Source organism: Euprymna scolopes, chromosome 46 (genome assembly GCF_053919585.1).
Source record: "Euprymna scolopes isolate OS-2025 chromosome 46, ASM5391958v1, whole genome shotgun sequence".
Lineage (NCBI taxonomy): Eukaryota > Metazoa > Mollusca > Cephalopoda > Sepiida > Sepiolidae > Euprymna > Euprymna scolopes.
Window position 1 is genome coordinate 165,094,230 of NC_136527.1, and position 24,065 is coordinate 165,118,294.

A 24,065-nucleotide genomic window follows, 5' to 3' on the forward strand; every position below is an offset into this window, starting at 1 on the left:
CCCGGGGGTCGTCACCCCCAGTTCCGAAGGGTCGCAAGAGTTCGGTAGCGTTGCGGATGAGGGGATCGCCACCCAGGAAGGCGCCCCCGGGACGAGCGAACGGGTCTCTGTGGTCGACACTAACAGGCCATGGATGCCGCCTACAACAGGGAGCCGCGAGCAAGTCGTCAAAGCCTGGAGTGACTACATCAAGCAGACTCCAGGCGGAGAAGAGGAAGATATATCCAAGGCAGCGGCGGCTAAGAAAAAGAAAAGGAGGCCTGTAAAACGTTGGTGGGTGCTCGACGACGAGACACCAACAGTACCGGAACAGACACAGTCTGCAAGGAGCAGCCCCCAAAAGTCGGCCACAGAGACACGCAGAAGAACTAAATCAGCGGAGGTAATTGTTGTGGATGGGTGCTCCCCGGGGGGGTGGAAACCAAAAAGCGTGGAGCCGGCTAAAAACGAGGAGTGGCCAGCTCTCGCAGGTACAGACTCACCAATCCCAGAGGAGCAACGAACACCACCTTCAACTCCTGTGGCAGCAGTGTGGGACGGAAAAGTCGCAGCGGAACAACGGAGCTGGGGTCCCCAACCCAAGGAAACTAGACGCCCCCAGTACTACAAGCAGCTCTTCGACGAGAAATATAGTAGCTACGTCGAGGGGAACAACATCAAAGTCGTCCCGGAAGCCCTTGAAAAAATACGGGAAAGATCGGTATCCCTGTTAACCTTAGACGCGAAGGGGAAAGGACTCAAAGGTGTGCCAAAGGATACTATGATGGAGCTGCTGGGCGAACTCAACATCATGGCCCAGTACGCGGTCCGGCGTTTTAACGCCATGTGGGAGGTCCTATTGCCGACAAAAGAAGACGCTCAGAAGCTGGCAAGAGGTGACGTCGTGTGGAGAGATATCAAAATTCGACCGGAATATCTCTCCAAGAGGAGAACGACCATAACGGTAACAGGGGTACCGTGCTTCCTCGTCGAAGAGCAACTTGGGGCCATCCTGTCTCAGTATGGCGATGTAGAAGAAATTGAGGCCATAAAAGGACCTAGAAATATCCACACCGGGGACTACCGGCTCCAGATGCGGCTAACCCGCAAAGAATTCCACGGGATCCCAGCCCAATTTACCTGCGAGGGCTGGTCGATGGTCGTCATAGTTGAGGGCAGAAGACCACAATGCTGGCATTGCCAGAAAACGGGTCACGTTGCACGATTCTGCCCTCAAAAGAAGACAACAACAACGGTGGCGACCAAGAAAACCGAGGAGGAGGCAGGAAGGAAATCAAGGGAGGAGAAGAAAGAGGACGAAGCTGGGACCAGTAAGTGGAGCACCGTAACAGCCAGGAAAGCCAAGAAACCAGAGCCGGCTCCACAAACCGTATCACGACCTACGGCGACTACTGCTAAAAGGAAGCTCAGGGGCAGCTCCTCGGGCTCTGAGAGCGACGATGACAAACATCAGGAGAAAAGAGAAAGAAAGGAAGATCAAAAAGACCAGCACCCTGAGCTTCCAGAAAAAACCACCCCCCAGGAAGAAGTTCAGCCTACCCCTCCCCTTTTCACTACCCAGGATTCAGAGATGGAGCAACAAGGAGCTCCGGAAACCAACATCATAGAGGACCCAGAAGTCGAAACACCAGAACACAGAAAGTCGGCGGCCCCTAGGGAAGAAAGGACCAGGAAACTCCCTTTCTGGCCTGGGGAAAAAATATGCACCGCCGACCTAAGCCATACGGTCAGTGACCTCAACGGCCGACAGAAGAAACACATGAAAGAACTGGAAGCCCTCAAGGTGGTCGATGGAAAGGAGGTCACTGACCCGAAGAATTTCAGCAACGCTCCATCTCTCATTACCTTCGTCCGGGTGAATAGGGGAGGTAGAGCTAAAGCCCTCTGGAGGATGATTGAGGAGGGAAAGAAAGCCTTCTCAGGATTCAAAATTGTAGACGGGGAGCACCCATCACTCAGCAAAATAGCCAACCAATGTGAAGGGAGGGTCCCACTTTACGTTCACCCTTCCTTTTATAGGGCACTAAAAATGACGTTTCCCCTGGACGTAGGAGGCCTGGCTCGAGACGGACGGCTTACGTCCGACCTGCTCACGGGCAGTCTCGGTCAGGCCTTCGACGTCCTGACCCCCGAGGACTTTAGACCCCTAGTAGAGGAATACTACTAGGTAGTGGAAACATGGAAACGAGCCTAAATTTAGCTAGTTTAAATGCGAGGGGCATGAGATCCCGAAGCAAGGCTGTTCGCGTGCTGAGGGATCTCGTGGCCCTTGAGGTAGATGTAGCCACCTTGCAAGAGACCCACTTTGTTAGGGCCGGGGACTGCGATGTGCTGGTGAACGATTTTGATGTTTACTCAGCATATGGCAGTCTCTATAGCCGGGGGGTTTCTGTACTAGTGAGTCGCACTCTGTCTGCGACGGTTACACTTGTCCACGCGGACGCTCGTGGGAGGTTGGTCGTGGTCGATGTTGCCGTTAAAAGCGGCGCGTTTCGGATCGTGGCAGTTTATGCGCCTAACATCCCCAGCGAGAGGGTTTCCTTTTTTCGGCGGGTGGAGGTGTTTCTCTCTTCGGGTCCGGAGCGGGTAGTTTTAATGGGGGACTGGAATGCCATCCTGGACCCCAGCATAGATAAGGTCGGGGGGGTTAGAGGGTCGGGAGGGTGTGAAAGCAGCCTGTCTGACCTGATGGCCTCGTGCGATCTGGTCGATAGGTTCCGTCTGGATCACCCCGGGAGGGAGATGTGGACGTGGCAATCTAGCTCGGCCGCCTTTACAAGTTCATACTTGGACAGGATGTTAATTAGAAGGGGCGACACAGATTTCCTATCTTGTCCCACGTTCCACTGGTTAGGTCATTCGGACCACAAACTTGTTTTGGCCCGTTTGAAATTAGGTAATAGGCCTAGGTTGGCAGGCTACTGGAAGATGAACGCCTCCTTATTGGAGTCGGTCGACTTCCGGGAGCAGCTGACATTACTAATTCAGAGGGAGTTAGTGGGGGCGGTTACCGGGAGTAGATGGTGGGTTAACCTTAAGGCTACCATTAGGCGCTTTTGTGTCCAATACAGCCAACGCCTCGCGTTAACTAGGGCTCGGACCAAAAGGCACTTAGAGGATAGATTGACCCGGGCGGTGGCAGGGGGGGATTCCCTAGAACTAGCTCTAGTTAAGGGGGACCTCAATCGCTTGGCTAGCGAGCGATATGAAGGTCAGTTAATTAGGGCTAGGTTAGAAAGAGTTTCCAACGAAGCCGTGAACGTTGACGCTGTTGAGCGTAAGGCTGCCCTAAGACGTGGCTCGGACGGGTACATTCGGGAGGTGAATAACCTGGGAGGGCGTCCTCTCGTGTCGACACGGGAGATCTGCAATGGGTTTCGGCAACATTTGGAGGAGCGCTTCACCAAACTACCCAGACTCCGCGGCCAGGAGTTTGGCAGCTATTTAGCTGGCTCGCCCCGCCTTACTGCGGCCCGAGCGGCTAGCTGCGAGGGGATGGTTACGGAGCGTGAGGTCATTACTGCGTTGAAGCAGGTTGGCCGCAACAAATCTCCGGGGCTCGATGGTTTACCTTACGAACTGTTCTTGAGGCTGTCGCCCATGTTTGTGCCCCTTCTGACGGGCGTGTTTAACCACTGGTTTGCCCAGGACTCGATCCCGAGGCAGGTAACCAAAGGAGTGGTCACGCTTCTGAAGAAGGGGAACCAACATGGAGGGGGGAATCTAGATGACTATAGGCCCATCACTCTGCTTAACGCAGACTTCAAGATTTTGTCCCGCGTTCTTGCGAATCGACTGCAGGCTGTTATCGGCGACTTGGTCGAACCGGATCAGAACTACGCTGTGAAGGATCGATCGATTCAAAACAATCTGCACTTGATTCGCACGATCTTAGAGGGGGTAGAAGACGACACAGAAGCCGCGCTGATCAATTTAGATCAGTCCAAGGCGTTCGACAGGGTGGACCATGGGTTCCTGAGGGCTGTTGTGGAAACCGCCGGCTTTGGTCCGGACTTCCGCAAGTGGATCTCCGCCCTGTATCGTGATCCCGCGGTGGTGGTGCAAGTTAATGGTAGGTTGTCGGAGTCCTTTGGGGTCTCCCGGTCGGTGCGGCAGGGTTGTCCGCTGTCGCCTCTGCTTTATGTCCTGGCGTTGGAGCCCTTCCTTCGCAAATTAAGGGACGAGGCGGCGAGACCAGTCCTACGCGGCAGAGCTCTGCCTGGCGGCAAAGTTGCCAGGGTGTCCGCGTACGCCGATGACGTCACCGTGTTCGTCGCACGACGAACCGACATTGAAGCGGTGGTAGAGGCGATCGCTGAGTATGAAGTTGTCACAGGGGCCGTGATCAATCGCAGCAAGTCCGTTGGCCTGCGGTTGGGCGCCTGGACCGGGGTAAACTCGCTTCCAGGTGCGTTCGGCTGGACAGATGGCCCAGTAAAGATCCTCGGTGTGTGGTTCGGGCCGGACCTCCAGCTGGACAAGAATTGGTCGGAAGTACAGACTAAGGTCGAGTCGTCAGTAGGGACTTGGATTCGGAGGAAACTGTCCTTGAAGGGTCGTGCGGAGGCATGTGCTACATACGTGTTTCCGCTGATCCTTTACCGTTTATCTGTTCTTCCCCTGCCTGCGGACCGCTGTAAGGCTTTAGAGCAACTCCTATTCAAACTTCTTTGGGTAGGAGGAAAGCCGTATGTCCGTAGACAGGTCTGTACACAGAAGCTCAGCGAGGGAGGCTTGGGGATGCCTGATCTGCTAAGTCACAAGCACGCAGAAAGATTGGCATTCCTGAGTCGGACACTGATGGAGGAAACGCCCTGGGTACCAGTCGTGGAGCAAGCTTTCCCACGGCTCATATCCAACCCTGCCGCTGAAGGTCGCAGAAGACCGGCGGGGGAAAGGTGTTTCCTGACCGAATGCCGAGCCGCCCTTAGGGCATTGCCGGGGTCCAGTGACCTTGCACGGCCTAGGTGGTTGCTATATAGGGATGTAGTGGAGGGGACTGCGAAAGACCCGCTGGTGGAGCGGCTACATCTGTCGAGGGGGGAAGTTCTCTCGCTGTGGAGTTGGGCGCCTGCCAGTAGCTACATCAACAACGCTGAATTTTCTATTACGTGGAGGCTAGTCCGAGACGCGCTGCCACTCTTTGGCAAACTAGCCAGGGACGATCATGATAGGGATTATTACTATCCCCCGTGCCCACGCTGCAATGATGAAGAAGAGGAGGAAACGAGAGAACACGCGTTCTTTCTTTGCAGCGGGGTGCGGAGTCTCTGGGAGTATGTCGAAGGGGTAACGGCTCGCATCGACCCCGAGCGGTCGGTGCCACTTGATTTAGCGTACGTAGTCGATAATGTGGATCCGCCGTTTGACAGGGAGAAACGGTTGGGGTTTCTAGCGATCCTAGCGGTGGCTAGGTTAGTGACGTGGGTTTCACGTCTGGACATTGTCTATAGGGGGCAGTCTGTTTCGGATCACGATCTGGTTGTTCGTTTTAAGCATCAACTTAAAACGAAAATCAGATGTGATTGGAAAAGATTGCCCCACATCGACTTTGATAGAAGATGGGTGCACAACACTAGTTTGTGCATCCGACGAGGCGCTAGATTTAAGTTCGTGTTTCCACCCTAGTGGTATTGGTCCTAGGGTGCTGAGGTTTCTTTTTTCTCGGAACCCAGCCCAATCAAGACAAGTAATATAAGGTTTACCTTATAATATTGGGTAGTTTTAAGGCTAGATAGGCAGTAACCACCAAGAGTGGATAGCTTGTGCTTTTTATAGGGCCTAGATTAGGGTAGTATGCGTGTGGATCCTGTTCCCATAGCTTTTTATTTTTTGATAGATTGGCACTAGGAGAGCTTCCAAAGATGCCCAAAAGTCCACTTGTTTTATTTTGTCCCAGGCCTATTTTGCCCATTACGTACATTATCTTGGAAGACGCCATCCATCCCTATTATCCCCGACCCTAATTTATTTTCCATACATGTCCCTAGTTCCTCCACTCCCCTTTAGGGAACGACCTGCTTGCTTTCACCCTTTCCCCCCGGGGGGAAGAGGACCGGAAGACAGTGGGCGTTTCATATGACAGACCAGCCGTTAGGTAGGGAGGGTCCCCTTACTAACCCGCCCCCATAGGCATTTTGTTAATTTGTTTTCTTTTTATTTCTTTTTGGGTGTATTCTAGCTTGCCCCCCTCCCCATCATCTCACCCCCATTACAAAAAAAAAAAAAAAAAAAAAAAAAAAAAAAAAAAAAAAAAAAAATTTAAAACTCTTTAGTTTGTAGATATTTTTCATTTTAATTTCTTGTATATAATGTTATATGTTCTTCTTTTATCACAGCGTGAATGTCGCCTGCCATCCCGTAAGCTGGGGAGCTGTTATTTTAAGTAGGTCCGGGTAAGAATGTTAGGCGAAACAGTGCGTGATAGAAACTCTAGTGTAGGTTTTATAATAAAGTACTTGCTATCTTGCGCAAGTCTAGCTAAGGACTAGAAAAGACCCCTTTTTTCCCCCACTCCCCCTTACTGGCCTTTGTGCCTAAGCTTCTTCGTACCCCAAATGAGGCCTTGGCAGTAGATAATGCCAAGGCCGGGGACGAAGGGCTAAATATAATACTTACCTGGCACCTTGTGCTAGGAGCGTTTAGCAACAGCGTGAGATCAAAGTGTAGTATCTGTTCTCAGAAACTACACCAAGACTGACAACGTTCTATACGCAGCCCACTTGGCCAAATTTTGGCCACTTAAGGGTTTTATTTGTCCAGCCTAAAAGGACCGACCCCTTCTTTGGGTGTGTGGTCCTTGTGGCTAACTAACTGCCTTTGCTTTTCTTTCTCTTGCAGGTCCGTCCAGTGTCTGGATCCGACTTAAGCAGCCGGCAGGACTAGAGGTAACCGACGTGCCATTAGGCGAAGGCCCTCTAGCTTCCGAATCGGCGGGTCGGTGAAGGGCACTGGGCCAACAAAAAAAGAGGCAGGCCTCTGCCTCTAACACCATGGGGGACGCCCCTGGTGTTGTGACGAGGAGGGGGAGTGCCACATCCGGTGGCACTCCAGTGACGAGAAGGGGGGGTGTCACATCCGGTGACACCCCAGCGCCGAGAAGGGGGGGTGTCACACCCGGTGACACCCCAGTGCCGAGAAGGGGGGGTGTCACATCCGGTGACACCCCAGTGCTGAGAAGGGGTGGTGTCACATCCGGTGACACCCCAGTGCCGAGAAGGGGTGGTGTCACATCCGGTGACACCCCAGTGCCGAGAAGGGGGGGTGTCACACCCGGTGACACCCCAGTGCCGTCGAGGGAGGATACCACACCCGGTGGGGTCCCAGCGCCGTATTCGAGGGGGAGTGCCACGTTCGATGACGCTCAGGTGTCGTTACCTGGGGTAATCTCTTTCGGAGATATCCCTCTACCTCTGGTGGCGGATGTCACACCTCGTAGCATTCCAGTGTCTGGCGTCGGGGGTGTTGCCACCCCAATAAACAATCCCAGCCAAGCAGAACCTGGCCCACCTGGCTTCACCGGCATCGCCGTCGTGGATACCACCAAGCCTCCAAGAGCCTCAACAAGACAAGAGGTTGTAAACGCATGGAGCAGAATCGTACAGCAAGCTTCAAGTGAAGAGGATGTACGAGGCAACAAGAAGAAGAAGAGGCGGCCGGTCAAGCGTTGGTGGATACGCGACGATGCCGGTACGTCAGCCCAGACACTGGAAAAATCACAATCCGTCACTAGCAGCCCCCAGAAGCCTGAAGCCGAGGGGCTACGAAGATCGAAATCTTTCGATATAATAGTAGTTGATGGGTGCTCCCCGGGGGTGGGGGGAACTAAGCATGTGGAGCCGGCAACAAAGGAGGAATGGCCAGCCCTCGCAGTGTCCGACTCCCCGATCCCGGAAGAACAAAGGACGCCGCCAACAACATCGGCAGCGGAGGTAGTAGCAGCAACACCTACAAGAGAGACATCAAAAGAACAGCTGAGCTGGGGACCAAAACAAAAACAGACCAAGTCCCCGGAGTTTTACAAGGAACTGCTGGAAACCAAATACAAGGGACTCATAGAAGGCAATAACATCAAAGCCGTGCCACAAACCCTGGAAACGATAAGGGAGAGGTCGGTCTCTCTCCTTACGCTTGATGCCAAGGGAAAGGGATTAAAAGGCGTCCCGAAGGACCGCATGATGGAGCTGCTTGGAGAGCTCCGAATTCCAGCCCAGTATGCGGTCAGAAGATATAATGCGATGTGGGAGGTCCTCTTGCCAACGAAGGAAGACGCGGAAAAGCTGGCAAGAGGAGACCTCACGTGGAGAGACGTAAAAATAAGACCAGAATACCTCTCCAAAAGGCGAACAAAAGTAACCATTTCTGGGGTCCCCTGCTTCCTAATTGAGGAACAACTGGGGGCAATAATGTCCCAATTTGGAGAAGTGGAAGACTTAGAGGCAGTAAGGGGACCCCGAAATATATTGACCGGGGAATACAAACTCCAAATGCGCCTCAACCGGAAGCAGTTCCACGAAATCCCAGCTCAGCTGACCTGTGAGGGCTGGACCATGATAGTAATTGTCGAAGGCAGAAGGCCACAATGCTGGCAGTGCCAAAAGACAGGCCACGTGGCACGATTCTGCCCTCAGAAGAAGACGAACACGGTAGAAGCAGAAGCAGGAAAAAGGCCAGAAACGGAAGTGGGATCCAAGAAGGCCGATAAGAAACCGGAAGAACAAGACTCCACTAAATGGAGTACGGTTGCAGGAAAAAAAGGAAAGAAGCCTGAGCCGGCTCCACATGCCGCAACCAGAAGTATGCCCACAGCCGTTAAAAGAAAAGCCAGGGTTAGTGGATCCGGCTCGGAGAGCGATGGAGGAGACGAGGGCCAAAAAGGTAAACGAGAGAAGAAAGAGAGAGAAAAGGATCCTGAACTCCCGGAATCACAACCCCCCCAAGAGGAAGTTCAGCTTACCCCTCCCCTATTCACCACTCCGATTTCCACGATGGAGCAAGTGGAAGCTCCTGAGGAAGATACTACCGTGGAAAACACCATAAACAACCCGGAAAAAATTCCAATAGATTCCGACCAAGCGGAAAGCTGTAAGACCCAGGAGAAGCAGGAGGAGCAAGAAAAGGCGGCGGCCCCGAGAGAGGAGAGGTCCAAAAAATTCCCCTTCCTACCCGGGGAAAAGATTTGTAATGCCGACCTGAGCCATGCGGTCAGTGACCTCAATGGCAGACAAAAAAGATATTTGAAAGAGTTAGAAGGCCTTAAATCCATCGATGGCAAAGAGGTCACTGACCCAAGGAATTTCCGCGATGCCCCATCATTGATCACTTTCGTTAGGGTGAATAGGGGGGGTAGAGCAAAGGCGCTGTGGCGCATGATCGAAGCTGGAAAATCCGCATTCGCGGGATTAAAAAGAGTGGACGGGGAGCACCCATCACTTAGTAAGATATCAAACCAGTGCGAAGGGAGGGTCCCTATTTATGTTCACCCCTCCTTTTATAGGGCACTAAAGATGACGTTCCCCCTGGACGTGGGAGGCCTGGCTCGAGACGGACGGCTTACGTCCGAACTGCTCGCGGGCAGTCTCGGTCAGGCCTTCGACGTCCTGACCCCCGAGGACTTTAGACCCCTAGTAGAGGAATACTACTAGATAGTGGAAACATGGAAACGAGCTTGAATATAGCTAGTTTAAATGCGAGGGGCATGAGATCCCGAAGCAAGGCTGTTCGCGTGCTGAGGGATCTCGTGGCCCTTGAGGTAGATGTAGCCACCTTGCAAGAGACCCACTTTGTTGGGGCCGGGGACTGCGATGTGCTGGTGAACGATTTTGATGTTTACTCAGCATATGGCAGTCTCTATAGCCGGGGGGTCTCTGTACTAGTGAGTCGCACTCTGTCTGCGACGGTTACACTTGTCCACGCGGACGCTCATGGGAGGTTGGTCGTGGTCGATGTTGCCGTTAAAAGCGGCGCGTTTCGGATCGTGGCAGTTTATGCGCCTAACATCCCCAGCGAGAGGGTTTCCTTTTTTCGGCGGGTGGAGGTGTTTCTCTCTTCGGGTCCGGAGCGGGTAGTTTTAATGGGGGACTGGAATGCCATCCTGGACCCCAGCATAGATAAGGTCGGGGGGGTTAGAGGGTCGGGAGGGTGTGAAAGCAGCCTGTCTGACCTGATGGCCTCGTGCGATCTCGTCGATAGGTTCCGTCTGGATCACCCCGGGAGGGAGATGTGGACGTGGCAATCTAGCTCGGCCGCCTTTACAAGTTCATACTTGGACAGGATGTTAATTAGAAGGGGCGACACAGATTTCCTATCTTGTCCCACGTTCCACTGGTTAGGTCATTCGGACCACAAACTTGTGTTGGCCCGTTTGAAATTAGGTAATAGGCCTAGGTTGGCCGGCTACTGGAAGATGAACGCCTCCTTATTGGAGTCGGTCGACTTCCGGGAGCAGCTGACATTACTAATTCAGAGGGAGTTAGTGGGGGCGGTTACCGGGAGTAGATGGTGGGTTAACCTTAAGGCTACCATTAGGCGCTTTTGTGTCCAATACAGCCAACGCCTCGCGTTAACTAGGGCTCGGACCAAAAGGCACTTAGAGGATAGATTGACCCGGGCGGTGGCAGGGGGGGATTCCCTAGAACTAGCTCTAGTTAAGGGGGACCTCAATCGCTTGGCTAGCGAGCGATATGAAGGTCAGTTAATTAGGGCTAGGTTAGAAAGAGTTTCCAACGAAGCCGTGAACGTTGACGCTGTTGAGCGTAAGGCTGCCCTAAGACGTGGCTCGGACGGGTACATTCGGGAGGTGAATAACCTGGGAGGGCGTCCTCTCGTGTCGACACGGGAGATCTGCAATGGGTTTCGGCAACATTTGGAGGAGCGCTTCACCAAACTACCCAGACTCCGCGGCCAGGAGTTTGGCAGCTATTTAGCTGGCTCGCCCCGCCTTACTGCGGCCCGAGCGGCTAGCTGCGAGGGGATGGTTACGGAGCGTGAGGTCATTACTGCGTTGAAGCAGGTTGGCCGCAACAAATCTCCGGGGCTCGATGGTTTACCTTACGAACTGTTCTTGAGGCTGTCGCCCATGTTTGTGCCCCTTCTGACGGGCGTGTTTAACCACTGGTTTGCCCAGGACTCGATCCCGAGGCAGGTAACCAAAGGAGTGGTCACGCTTCTGAAGAAGGGGAACCAACATGGAGGGGGGAATCTAGATGACTATAGGCCCATCACTCTGCTTAACGCAGACTTCAAGATTTTGTCCCGCGTTCTTGCGAATCGACTGCAGGCTGTTATCGGCGACTTGGTCGAACCGGATCAGAACTACGCTGTGAAGGATCGATCGATTCAAAACAATCTGCACTTGATTCGCACGATCTTAGAGGGGGTAGAAGACGACACAGAAGCCGCGCTGATCAATTTAGATCAGTCCAAGGCGTTCGACAGGGTGGACCATGGGTTCCTGAGGGCTGTTGTGGAAACCGCCGGCTTTGGTCCGGACTTCCGCAAGTGGATCTCCGCCCTGTATCGTGATCCCGCGGTAGTGGTGCAAGTTAATGGTAGGTTGTCGGAGTCCTTTGGGGTCTCCCGGTCGGTGCGGCAGGGTTGTCCGCTGTCGCCTCTGCTTTATGTCCTGGCGTTGGAGCCCTTCCTTCGCAAATTAAGGGACGAGGCGGCGAGACCAGTCCTACGCGGCATAGCTCTGCCTGGCGGCAAAGTTGCCAGGGTGTCCGCGTACGCCGATGACGTCACCGTGTTCGTCGCACGACGAACCGACATTAAAGCGGTGATAGAGGCGATCGCTGAGTATGAAGTTGTCACAGGGGCCGTGATCAATCGCAGCAAGTCCGTTGGCCTGCGGTTGGGCGCCTGGACCGGGGTAAACTCGCTTCCAGGTGCGTTCGGCTGGACAGATGGCCCAGTAAAGATCCTCGGTGTGTGGTTCGGGCCGGACCTCCAGCTGGACAAGAATTGGTCGGAAGTACAGACTAAGGTCGAGTCGTCAGTAGGGACTTGGATTCGGAGGAAATTGTCCTTGAAGGGTCGTGCGGAGGCATGTGCTACATACGTGTTTCCGCTGATCCTTTACCGTTTATCTGTTCTTCCCCTGCCTGCGGACCGCTGTAAGGCTTTAGAGCAACTCCTATTCAAACTTCTTTGGGTAGGAGGAAAGCCGTATGTCCGTAGACAGGTCTGTACACAGAAGCTTAGCGAGGGAGGCTTGGGGATGCCTGATTTGCTTAGTCACAAGCACGCAGAAAGATTGGCATTCCTGAGTCGGACACTGATGGAGGAAACGCCCTGGGTACCAGTCGTGGAGCAAGCTTTCCCACGGCTCATATCCAACCCTGCCGCTGAAGGTCGCAGAAGACCGGCGGGGGAAAGGTGTTTCCTGACCGAATGCCGAGCCGCCCTTAGGGCATTGCCGGGGTCCAGTGACCTTGCACGGCCTAGGTGGTTGCTATATAGGGACGTAGTGGAGGGGACTGCAAAAGACCCGCTGGTGGAGCGGCTACATCTGTCGAGGGGGGAAGTTCTCTCGCTGTGGAGTTGGGCGCCTGCCAGTAGCTATATTAACAATGCTGAATTTTCGCTTACGTGGAGGCTAGTCCGAGACGCGCTGCCACTCTTCGGCAAACTAGCCGGGGACAATCATGATAGGGATTATTACTATCCCCCGTGCCCACGCTGCAATGATGAAGAGGAGGAGGAAACGAGAGAACACGCGTTCTTTCTTTGCAGCGGGGTGCGGAGTCTCTGGGAGTATGTCGAAGGGGTAACGGCTCGCATCGACCCCGAGCGGTCGGTGCCACTTGATTTAGCGTACGTAGTCGATAATGTGGATCCGCCGTTTGACAGGGAGAAACGGTTGGGGTTTCTAGCGATCCTAGCGGTGGCTAGGTTAGTGACGTGGGTTTCACGTCTGGACATTGTCTATAGGGGGCAGTCTGTTTCGGATCACGATCTGGTTGTTCGTTTTAAGCATCAACTTAAAACGAAAATCAGATGTGATTGGAAAAGATTGCCCCACATCGACTTTGATAGAAGATGGGTGCACAACACTAGTTTGTGCATCCGACGAGGCGCTAGATTTAAGTTCGTGTTTCCACCCTAGTGGTATTGGTCCTAGGGTGCTGAGGTTTCTTTTTTCTCGGAACCCAGCCCAATCAAGACAAGTAATATAAGGTTTACCTTATAATATTGGGTAGTTTTAAGGCTAGATAGGCAGTAACCACCAAGAGTGGATAGCTTGTGCTTTTTATAGGGCCTAGATTAGGGTAGTATGCGTGTGGATCCTGTTCCCATAGCTTTTTATTTTTTGATAGATTGGCACTAGGAGAGCTTCCAAAGATGCCCAAAAAGTCCACTTGTTTTATTTTGTCCCAGGCCTATTTTGCCCATTACGTACATTATCTTGGAAGACGCCATCCATCCCTATTATCCCCGACCCTAATTTATTTTCCATACATGTCCCTAGTTCCTCCACTCCCCTTTAGGGAACGACCTGCTTGCTTTCACCCTTTCCCCCCGGGGGAAGAGGACCGGAAGACAGTGGGCGTTTCATATGACAGACCAGCCGTTAGGTAGGGAGGGTCCCCTTACTAACCCGCCCCCATAGGCATTTTGTTAATTTGTTTTCTTTTTCTTTCTTTTTTGGGTGTATTCTAGTTTGCCCCCCTCCCCATCATCTCACCCCCATTTAAAAAAAAAAAAAAAAAAAAAAAAAAAAAAAAAAAACCTCTTTAGTTTGTACATATTTTTCCCTTTTTATTTCTTGTATATAATGTTATATGTTCTTTTTTCCTTTATCACAGCGTGAATGTCGCCTGCCATCCCGTAAGCTGGGGAGCTGTTATTTTAAGTAGGTCCGGGTAAGAATGTTAGGCGAAACAGTGCGTGATAGAAACTCTAGTATAGGTTTTATAATAAAGTACTTGCTATCTTACGCAAGTCTAGCTAAGGACTAGAAAAGACCCCTTTTTTCCCCACTCCCCCTTACTGGCCTTTGTGCCTAAGCTTCTTCGTACCCCAAATGAGGCCTTGGCAGTAGATAATGCCAAGGCCGGGGACGAAGGGCTAAATATCATACTTACCTGGCACCTTGTGCTAGGAGCGTTTAGCAACAGCGTGAGATCAAAGTGTAGTATCTGTTCTCAGAAACTACACCAAGACTGACAACGTTCTATACGCAGCCCACTTGGCCAAATTTTGGCCACTTAAGGGTTTTATTTGTCCAGCCTAAAAGGACCGACCCCTTCTTTGGGTGTGTGGTCCTTGTGGCTAACTAACTGCCTTTGCTTTTCTTTCTCTTGCAGGTCCGTCCAGTGTCTGGATCCGACTTAAGCAGCCGGCAGGACTAGAGGTAACCGACGTGCCATTAGGCGAAGGCCCTCTAGCTTCCGAATCGGCGGGTCGGTGAAGGGCACTGGGCCAACAAAAAAAGAGGCAGGCCTCTGCCTCTAACACCATGGGGGACGCCCCTGGTGTTGTGACGAGGAGGGGGAGTGCCACATCCGGTGGCACTCCAGTGACGAGAAGGGGGGGGTGTCACATCCGGTGACACCCCAGCGCCGAGAAGGGGGGGTGTCACACCCGGTGACACCCCAGTGCCGAGAAGGGGGGGTGTCACATCCGGTGACACCCCAGTGCCGAGAAGGGGGGGTGTCACATCCGGTGACACCCCAGTGCCGAGAAGGGGTGGTGTCACATCCGGTGACACCCCAGTGCCGAGAAGGGGTGGTGTCACATCCGGTGACACCCCAGTGCCGAGAAGGGGGGGTGTCACACCCGGTGACACCCCAGTGCCGATACCTGGGGATATCACCGACGATGACGGGGGGCACCACACTCGGTGGTGCTCCAGTACAGTGGAAGGTCCCGGGGGTCGTCACCCCCAGTTCGGAAGGGTCGCAAGAGTTCGGTAGCGTTGCGGATGAGGGGATCGCCACCCAGGAAGGCGCCCCCGGGACGAGCGAACGGGTCTCTGTGGTCGACACTAACAGGCCAGGGATGCCGCCTACAACCGGGAGCCGCGAGCAAGTCGTCAAAGCCTGGAGTGACTTCATCAAACAGACTCCAGGCGGAGAGGAGGAAGATATATCCAAGGCAGCTGCGGCTAAGAAAAAGAAAAGGAGGCCTGTAAAACGTTGGTGGGTGCTCGACGACGAGACACCAACAGTACCGGAACAGACACAGTCGGCAAGGAGCAGCCCCCAAAAGTCGGCCACAGAGACCCGCAGAAGAACTAAATCAGCAGAGGTAATTGTTGTGGATGGGTGCTCCCCGGGGGGGTGGAAACCAAAAAGCGTGGAGCCGGCTAAAAACGAGGAGTGGCCAGCCCTCGCAGGTACAGACTCACCAATCCCAGAGGAGCAAAGAACACCACCTTCAACTCCTGTGGCAGCAGTGTGGGACGGAAAAGTCGCAGCGGAACAACGGAGCTGGGGTCCCCAACCCAAAGAAACTAGACGCCCACAGTACTACAAGCAGCTCTTCGACGAGAAATATAGTAGCTACGTCGAGGGGAACAACATCAAAGTCGTCCCGGAAGCCCTTGAAAAAATACGGGAAAGATCGGTATCCCTGTTAACCTTAGACGCGAAAGGGAAAGGACTCAAAGGTGTGCCAAAGGATACTATGATGGAGCTGCTGGGCGAACTCAACATCATGGCCCAGTACGCGGTCCGGCGTTTTAACGCCATGTGGGAGGTCCTATTGCCGACAAAAGAAGACGCTGAGAAGCTGGCAAGAGGTGACGTCGTGTGGAGAGATATCAAAATTCGACCGGAATATCTCTCCAAGAGGAGAACGACCATAACGGTAACAGGGGTACCGTGCTTCCTCGTCGAAGAGCAGCTTGGGGCCATCCTGTCTCAGTATGGCGATGTAGAAGAAATTGAGGCCATAAAAGGACCTAGAAATATTCACACCGGGGACTACCGGCTCCAGATGCGGCTAACCCGCAAAGAATTCCACGGGATCCCAGCCCAATTTACCTGCGAGGGCTGGTCGATGGTCGTCATAGTTGAGGGCAGAAGACCACAATGCTGGCATTGCCAGAAAACGGGTCACGTTGCACGATTCTGCCCTCAAAAGAAGACAACAACAACGGTGGCGACCAAGAAAACCGAGGAGGAAGCAGGGAAAAAATCAAGGGAGGAGAAGAAAGAGGACGAAGCTGGGACCAGCAAGTGGAGCACCGTAACAGCCAGGAAAGCCAAGAAACCAGAGCCGGCTCCACAAACCGTATCACGACCTACGGCGACTACTGCTAAAAGGAAGCTCAGGGGCAGCTCCTCGGGCTCTGAGAGCGACGATGACAAACATCAGGAGAAAAGAGAAAGAAAGGAAGATCAAAAAGACCAGCACCCTGAGCTTCCAGAAAAAACCACCCCCCAGGAAGAAGTTCAGCCTACCCCTCCCCTTTTCACTACCCAGGATTCAGAGATGGAGCAACAAGGAGCTCCGGAAACCAACATCATAGAGGACCCAGAAGTCGAAACACCAGAACACAGAAAGTCGGCGGCCCCTAGGGAAGAAAGGACCAGGAAACTCCCTTTCTGGCCTGGGGAAAAAATATGCACCGCCGACCTAAGCCATACGGTCAGTGACCTCAACGGCCGACAGAAGAAACACATGAAAGAACTGGAAGCCCTCAAGGTGGTCGATGGAAAGGAGGTCACTGACCCGAAGAATTTCAGCAACGCTCCATCTCTCATTACCTTCGTCCGGGTGAATAGGGGAGGTAGAGCTAAAGCCCTCTGGAGGATGATTGAGGAGGGAAAGAAAGCCTTCTCAGGATTCAAAATTGTAGACGGGGAGCACCCATCACTCAGCAAAATAGCCAACCAATGTGAAGGGAGGGTCCCACTTTACGTTCACCCTTCCTTTTATAGGGCACTAAAGATGACGTTCCCCCTGGACGTGGGAGGCCTGGCTCGAGACGGACGGCTTACGTCCGAACTGCTCACGGGCAGTCTCGGTCAGGCCTTCGACGTCCTGACCCCCGAGGACTTTAGACCCCTAGTAGAGGAATACTACTAGATAGTGGAAACATGGAAACGAGCTTGAATATAGCTAGTTTAAATGCGAGGGGCATGAGATCCCGAAGCAAGGCTGTTCGCGTGCTGAGGGATCTCGTGGCCCTTGAGGTAGATGTAGCCACCTTGCAAGAGACCCACTTTGTTGGGGCCGGGGACTGCGATGTGCTGGTGAACGATTTTGATGTTTACTCAGCATATGGCAGTCTCTATAGCCGGGGGGTTTCTGTACTAGTGAGTCGCACTCTGTCTGCGACGGTTACACTTGTCCACGCGGACGCTCATGGGAGGTTGGTCGTGGTCGATGTTGCCGTTAAAAGCGGCGCGTTTCGGATCGTGGCAGTTTATGCGCCTAACATCCCCAGCGAGAGGGTTTCCTTTTTTCGGCGGGTGGAGGTGTTTCTCTCTTCGGGTCCGGAGCGGGTAGTTTTAATGGGGGACTGGAATGCCATCCTGGACCCCAGCATAGATAAGGTCGGGGGGGGTTAGAGGGTCGGGAGGGTGTGAAAGCAGCCTGTCTGACCTGATGGCCTCGTGCGATCTGGTCGATAGGTTCCGTCTGGATCACCCCGGGAGGGAGATGTGGACGTGGCAATCTAGCTCGGCCGCCTTTACAAGTTCATACTTGGACAGGATGTTAATTAGAAGGGGCGACACAGATTTCCTTTCTTGTCCCACGTTCCACTGGTTAGGTCATTCGGACCACAAACTTGTTTTGGCCCGTCTGAAATTAGGTAATAGGCCTAGGTTGGCAGGCTACTGGAAGATGAACGCCTCCTTATTGGAGTCGGTCGACTTCCGGGAGCAGCTGACATTACTAATTCAGAGGGAGTTAGTGGGGGCGGTTACCGGGAGTAGATGGTGGGTTAACCTTAAGGCTACCATTAGGCGCTTTTGTGTCCAATACAGCCAACGCCTCCCGTTAACTAGGGCTCGGACCAAAAGGCACTTAGAGGATAGATTGACCCGGGCGGTGGCAGGGGGGGATTCCCTAGAACTAGCTCTAGTTAAGGGGGACCTCAATCGCTTGGCTAGCGAGCGATATGAAGGTCAGTTAATTAGGGCTAGGTTAGAAAGAGTTTCCAACGAAGCCGTGAACGTTGACGCTGTTGAGCGTAAGGCTGCCCTAAGACGTGGCTCGGACGGGTACATTCGGGAGGTGAATAACCTGGGAGGGCGTCCTCTCGTGTCGACACGGGAGATCTGCAATGGGTTTCGGCAACATTTGGAGGAGCGCTTCACCAAACTACCCAGACTCCGCGGCCAGGAGTTTGGCAGCTATTTAGCTGGCTCGCCCCGCCTTACTGCGGCCCGAGCGGCTAGCTGCGAGGGGATGGTTACGGAGCGTGAGGTCATTACTGCGTTGAAGCAGGTTGGCCGCAACAAATCTCCGGGGCTCGATGGTTTACCTTACGAACTGTTCTTGAGGCTGTCGCCCATGTTTGTGCCCCTTCTGACGGGCGTGTTTAACCACTGGTTTGCCCAGGACTCGATCCCGAGGCAGGTAACCAAAGGAGTGGTCACGCTTCTGAAGAAGGGGAACCAACATGGAGGGGGGAATCTAGATGACTATAGGCCCATCACTCTGCTTAACGCAGATTTCAAGATTTTGTCCCGTGTTCTTGCGAATCGACTGCAGGCTGTTATCGGCGACTTGGTCGAACCGGATCAGAACTACGCTGTGAAGGATCGATCGATTCAAAACAATCTGCACTTGATTCGCACGATCTTAGAGGGGGTAGAAGACGACACAGAAGCCGCGCTGATCAATTTAGATCAGTCCAAGGCGTTCGACAGGGTGGACCATGGGTTCCTGAGGGCTGTTGTGGAAACCGCCGGCTTTGGTCCGGACTTCCGCAAGTGGATCTCCGCCCTGTATCGTGATCCCGCGGTGGTGGTGCAAGTTAATGGTAGGTTGTCGGAGTCCTTTGGGGTCTCCCGGTCGGTGCGGCAGGGTTGTCCGCTGTCGCCTCTGCTTTATGTCCTGGCGTTGGAGCCCTTCCTTCGCAAATTAAGGGACGAGGCGGCGAGACCAGTCCTACGCGGCATAGCTCTGCCTGGCGGCAAAGTTGCCAGGGTGTCCGCGTACGCCGATGACGTCACCGTGTTCGTCGCACGACGAACCGACATTAAAGCGGTGATAGAGGCGATCGCTGAGTATGAAGTTGTCACAGGGGCCGTGATCAATCGCAGCAAGTCCGTTGGCCTGCGGTTGGGCGCCTGGACCGGGGTAAACTCGCTTCCAGGTGCGTTCGGCTGGACAGATGGCCCAGTAAAGATCCTCGGTGTGTGGTTCGGGCCGGACCTCCAGCTGGACAAGAATTGGTCGGAAGTACAGACTAAGGTCGAGTCGTCAGTAGGGACTTGGATTCGGAGGAAATTGTCCTTGAAGGGTCGTGCGGAGGCATGTGCTACATACGTGTTTCCGCTGATCCTTTACCGTTTATCTGTTCTTCCCCTGCCTGCGGACCGCTGTAAGGCTTTAGAGCAACTCCTATTCAAACTTCTTTGGGTAGGAGGAAAGCCGTATGTCCGTAGACAGGTCTGTACACAGAAGCTTAGCGAGGGAGGCTTGGGGATGCCTGATCTGCTTAGTCACAAGCACGCAGAAAGATTGGCATTCCTGAGTCGGACACTGATGGAGGAAACGCCCTGGGTACCAGTCGTGGAGCAAGCTTTCCCACGGCTCATATCCAACCCTGCCGCTGAAGGTCGCAGAAGACCGGCGGGGGAAAGGTGTTTCCTGACCGAATGCCGAGCCGCCCTTAGGGCATTGCCGGGGTCCAGTGACCTTGCACGGCCTAGGTGGTTGCTATATAGGGATGTAGTGGAGGGGACTGCGAAAGACCCGCTGGTGGAGCGGCTACATCTGTCGAGGGGGGAAGTTCTCTCGCTGTGGAGTTGGGCGCCTGCCAGTAGCTTCATCAACAACGCTGAATTTTCTCTTACGTGGAGGCTAGTCCGAGACGCGCTGCCACTCTTTGGCAAACTAGCCAGGGACGATCATGATAGGGATTATTACTATCCCCCGTGCCCACGCTGCAACGATGAAGAAGAGGAGGAAACGAGAGAACACGCGTTCTTTCTTTGCAGCGGGGTGCGGAGTCTCTGGGAGTATGTCGAGGGGGTAACGGCTCGCATCGACCCCGAGCAGTCGGTGCCACTTGATTTAGCGTACGTAGTCGATAATGTGGATCCGCCGTTTGACAGGGAGAAACGGTTGGGGTTTCTAGCGATCCTAGCGGTGGCTAGGTTAGTGACGTGGGTTTCACGTCTGGACATTGTCTATAGGGGGCAGTCCGTTTCCGATCACGATCTGGTTGTTCGTTTTAAGCATCAACTTAAAACGAAAATCAGATGTGATTGGAAAAGATTGCCCCACATCGACTTTGATAGAAGATGGGTGCACAACACTAGTTTGTGCATCCGACGAGGCGCTAGATTTAAGCTCGTGTTTCCACCCTAGTGGTATTGGTCCTAGGGTGCTGAGGTTTCTTTTTTCTCGGAACCCAGCCCAATCAAGACAAGTAATATAAGGTTTACCTTATAATATTGGGTAGTTTTAAGGCTAGATAGGCAGTAACCACCAAGAGTGGATAGCTTGTGCTTTTTATAGGGCCTAGATTAGGGTAGTATGCGTGTGGATCCTGTTCCCATAGCTTTTTATTTTTTGATAGATTGGCACTAGGAGAGCTTCCAAAGATGCCCAAAAGTCCACTTGTTTTATTTTGTCCCAGGCCTATTTTGCCCATTACGTACATTATCTTGGAAGACGCCATCCATCCCTATTATCCCCGACCCTAATTTATTTTCCATACATGTCCCTAGTTCCTCCACTCCCCTTTAGGGAACGACCTGCTTGCTTTCACCCTTTCCCCCCGGGGGAAGAGGACCGGAAGACAGTGGGCGTTTCATATGACAGACCAGCCGTTAGGTAGGGAGGGTCCCCTTACTAACCCGCCCCCATAGGCATTTTGTTAATTTGTTTTCTTTTTATTTCTTTTTGGGTGTATTTTAGCTTGCCCCCCTCCCCATCATCTCACCCCCATTTATATTAAAAAAAAAAAAAAAAAAAAAAAAAAAACCTCTTTAGTTTGTACATATTTTTCCCTTTTTATTTCTTGTATATAATGTTATATGTTCTTTTTTCCTTTATCACAGCGTGAATGTCGCCTGCCATCCCGTAAGCTGGGGAGCTGTTATTTTAAGTAGGTCCGGGTAAGAATGTTAGGCGAAACAGTGCGTGATAGAAACTCTAGTATAGGTTTTATAATAAAGTACTTGCTATCTTACGCAAGTCTAGCTAAGGACTAGAAAAGACCCCTTTTTTCCCCACTCCCCCTTACTGGCCTTTGTGCCTAAGCTTCTTCGTACCCCAAATGAGGCCTTGGCAGTAGATAATGCCAAGGCCGGGGACGAAGGGCTAAATATCATACTTACCTGGTATCGAGGGTACGGTGATCAATAAGGCCGTTCCTCCAGAGTGAGACCCTTCCATTGCACTACGGTTGGGTTGACCTTTGCGATCGTCCCAAATGTGGACGATTCGGGTGCATTATTTCTAAGTGTGGGGTCTGCGTACGCGCTCACCCCGATAATTCAATCAATATCAGATATCCTTCTACACATAAGTAAACAACCTAATTCTGTTCCGTAGGTCTATAACTCTCACCGATGTTGTGCAAAAAGCCTCTTAGTTTCCCTTTTCTCCAATCACCTATCTCTGTACGCGCCACAAACGTTCTGATTGTATCAAATCTGCATGTCCATATCAGTAACGTTTGCATTGAACATAATCTTTTCTGTTATATAAAAATCATTGATTTGATTTAAGTAAATAGGACAGTCTCTGGAGTGATTGTTGCGAGTAAAAACTTTAGCTATGGATAAGCCTTTAACAAATAAATACGTACACAGCCTCTCCTCCATTTTGTGAATGGGATTTGTCAGTCGAATTTTCCTCTTGGAAAACTTTTCAGTGAGAGTATTAATAAATGCCCTTGTGTCAATCTAAAAAATAACTTTTTATTCAAAAGCATTCGGCCTCATTTTACTGTTTTGTCTTTGGCGGTTTTATTGTATTCACCTAATAGGTGTAATCTTCATGCGTCTCTGATGATAATGTGTCCACGTATTGGAGGTGTAACGTGCTTCTTGTTTTCATTTGTCTGTGTGTTGTGCTCCTGTTTTTTTTTTTTCGACTTGTTCAACATTGATAAGACCTCTTTATTGGTAGACATCTCCCTCATTTCTAATACCTTGAGCAAATTCAGCAGTGTTAGATTTGGTAAAATCAATTGCTGTTTCCCTAAAAGCTTTCTTCTCAATTGACTCTCTAACATCTTTTGGGAGATATTTATGTACTTGGGATACAATTGAAAGTAAGTTCTTAGTTGCAGTTAGTGATGTTTTCTCTTTTGGCAAGGTTGAAGATTTAACTTGAACCTCAAATACTGTAGCTTTGTCCTCTCATTTCTCATACCTTGAGTATACGAAACAGTAAAAAAAAAAATATTTTCCCCAATAGACCCCTTTACTTGGTCATATTGTCTTTTCCTCGTAGTCTTTGTTTGGTCTAGCCGGATTACAGGACTAGAATTTGACTGATGTGGTAGAGTGTCCAGCTTAGTGTTGTTATTTGTGGCAACAAACCTAGGAGAAGGTGCACCAGTATTTTCCTGTGACCCAATGCATAGCTGAGGGGATCTTTTTATCTCGGGCGACATACTGCCAGTTTGTTGATTTAGTTTTATTTTTCATTTTCATTTAATTTCGAATATTTGGTCAGGGTTTACTTTAAATTAAAAATTGAAAGAATCCTCATACCAGAATCCCTGGTAACCCCCTGTAGAGTGAGATCGAAGACGCGAGGTTGGTGTCTAGTAGACATTCAATTCACCCCAGTGTGAGTTCTCATATGTGTCACTAATGATGATTTTCGAGAACGAGAATGTCCACACACTTCACAAGAATGTGGCTATTCCCCAGTGTGAGTTCTCATATGTGTCACTAATGAATATTTTTGAGAACAAGAATATCCACACACTTCACAAGAATGTGGTTTTTCCCCAGTGTGAGTTCTCATGTCTCACTAATACTGATTTTTCAGAACAAGAAAATCCACACGCTTCACAAGAATGTGGCTTTTCCCCAGTGTGAGTTTTCATATGTGTCACTAATGAGTATTTTGTACAACAAGAATATCCACACACGTCACAAGAGTGTGGCTTTTCTCCAGTGTGAGTTCTCATATGGTTAACTAATGATGACTTTTGAGAATAAGAATATCCACACACTTCACAAGAATATGGCTTTTCCCCAGTGTGAGTTCGCATATGTGTCACTAAGTTTCCTTTTTGAGAACAAGAATATCCACAAACTTCACAAGAATGTGGCTTTTCCCCAGTGTGAGTTTTCATATGTGTCACTAATGCTGATTTTTGAGAGCAAGAATATCCACACACGTCACAAGAATGTGGCTTTTCCCCAGTGTGAGTTCTCATATGTGTCACTAATGTTGATTTTGTACAACAAGAATATCCACATACTTGACAAGAATGTGGCTTTTCCCCAATGTGAGTTCTCATATGTTTCACTAAATTTGATTTTTGGGAAAAAGAATGGCCGCATACTTCACAAAAATGTGGCTTTTCTCCAGTGTGAGCTCTCATATGTGTCACTAATACTGATTTTTGAGAACAAGAATATCCGCACACTTTACAAGAATGTGGCTTTTCCCCAGTGTGAGCTCTCATATGTAACACTAAGTTTGATTTTTCAATAAAAGAATATCCACACACTTCACAAGAATGTGGCTTTTCCGCAGTGTGAGTTCTCATATGTATCACTAAATTTGATTTTTTAAAACAAGAATAGCCACACACTTCACAATAATGTGGCTTTTCTGTAATGTGTATATTCATATTTAAATAAAATTGCTCCTGGCGAAGGTTATCACTACCAAGTAATAAGGTATATGAGATTTTATCCTGACTTTTTCAGTTTTAATCTGTAGTTTTTTTTATTGAAGTTAGA

At 51.3% G+C, this 24,065-nt stretch overlaps 1 non-coding gene across 1 annotated transcript; it reads left to right on the forward strand.

The window, feature by feature from the left end:
* The first annotated feature begins 21,462 nt into the window (after positions 1–21,462).
* On the forward strand, positions 21,463–21,625 carry LOC145271492 (U1 spliceosomal RNA). The gene has a single exon (XR_013865904.1). It is a non-coding gene; the product is annotated as a U1 spliceosomal RNA (small nuclear RNA).
* The last annotated feature ends 2,440 nt before the right edge of the window (positions 21,626–24,065 follow it).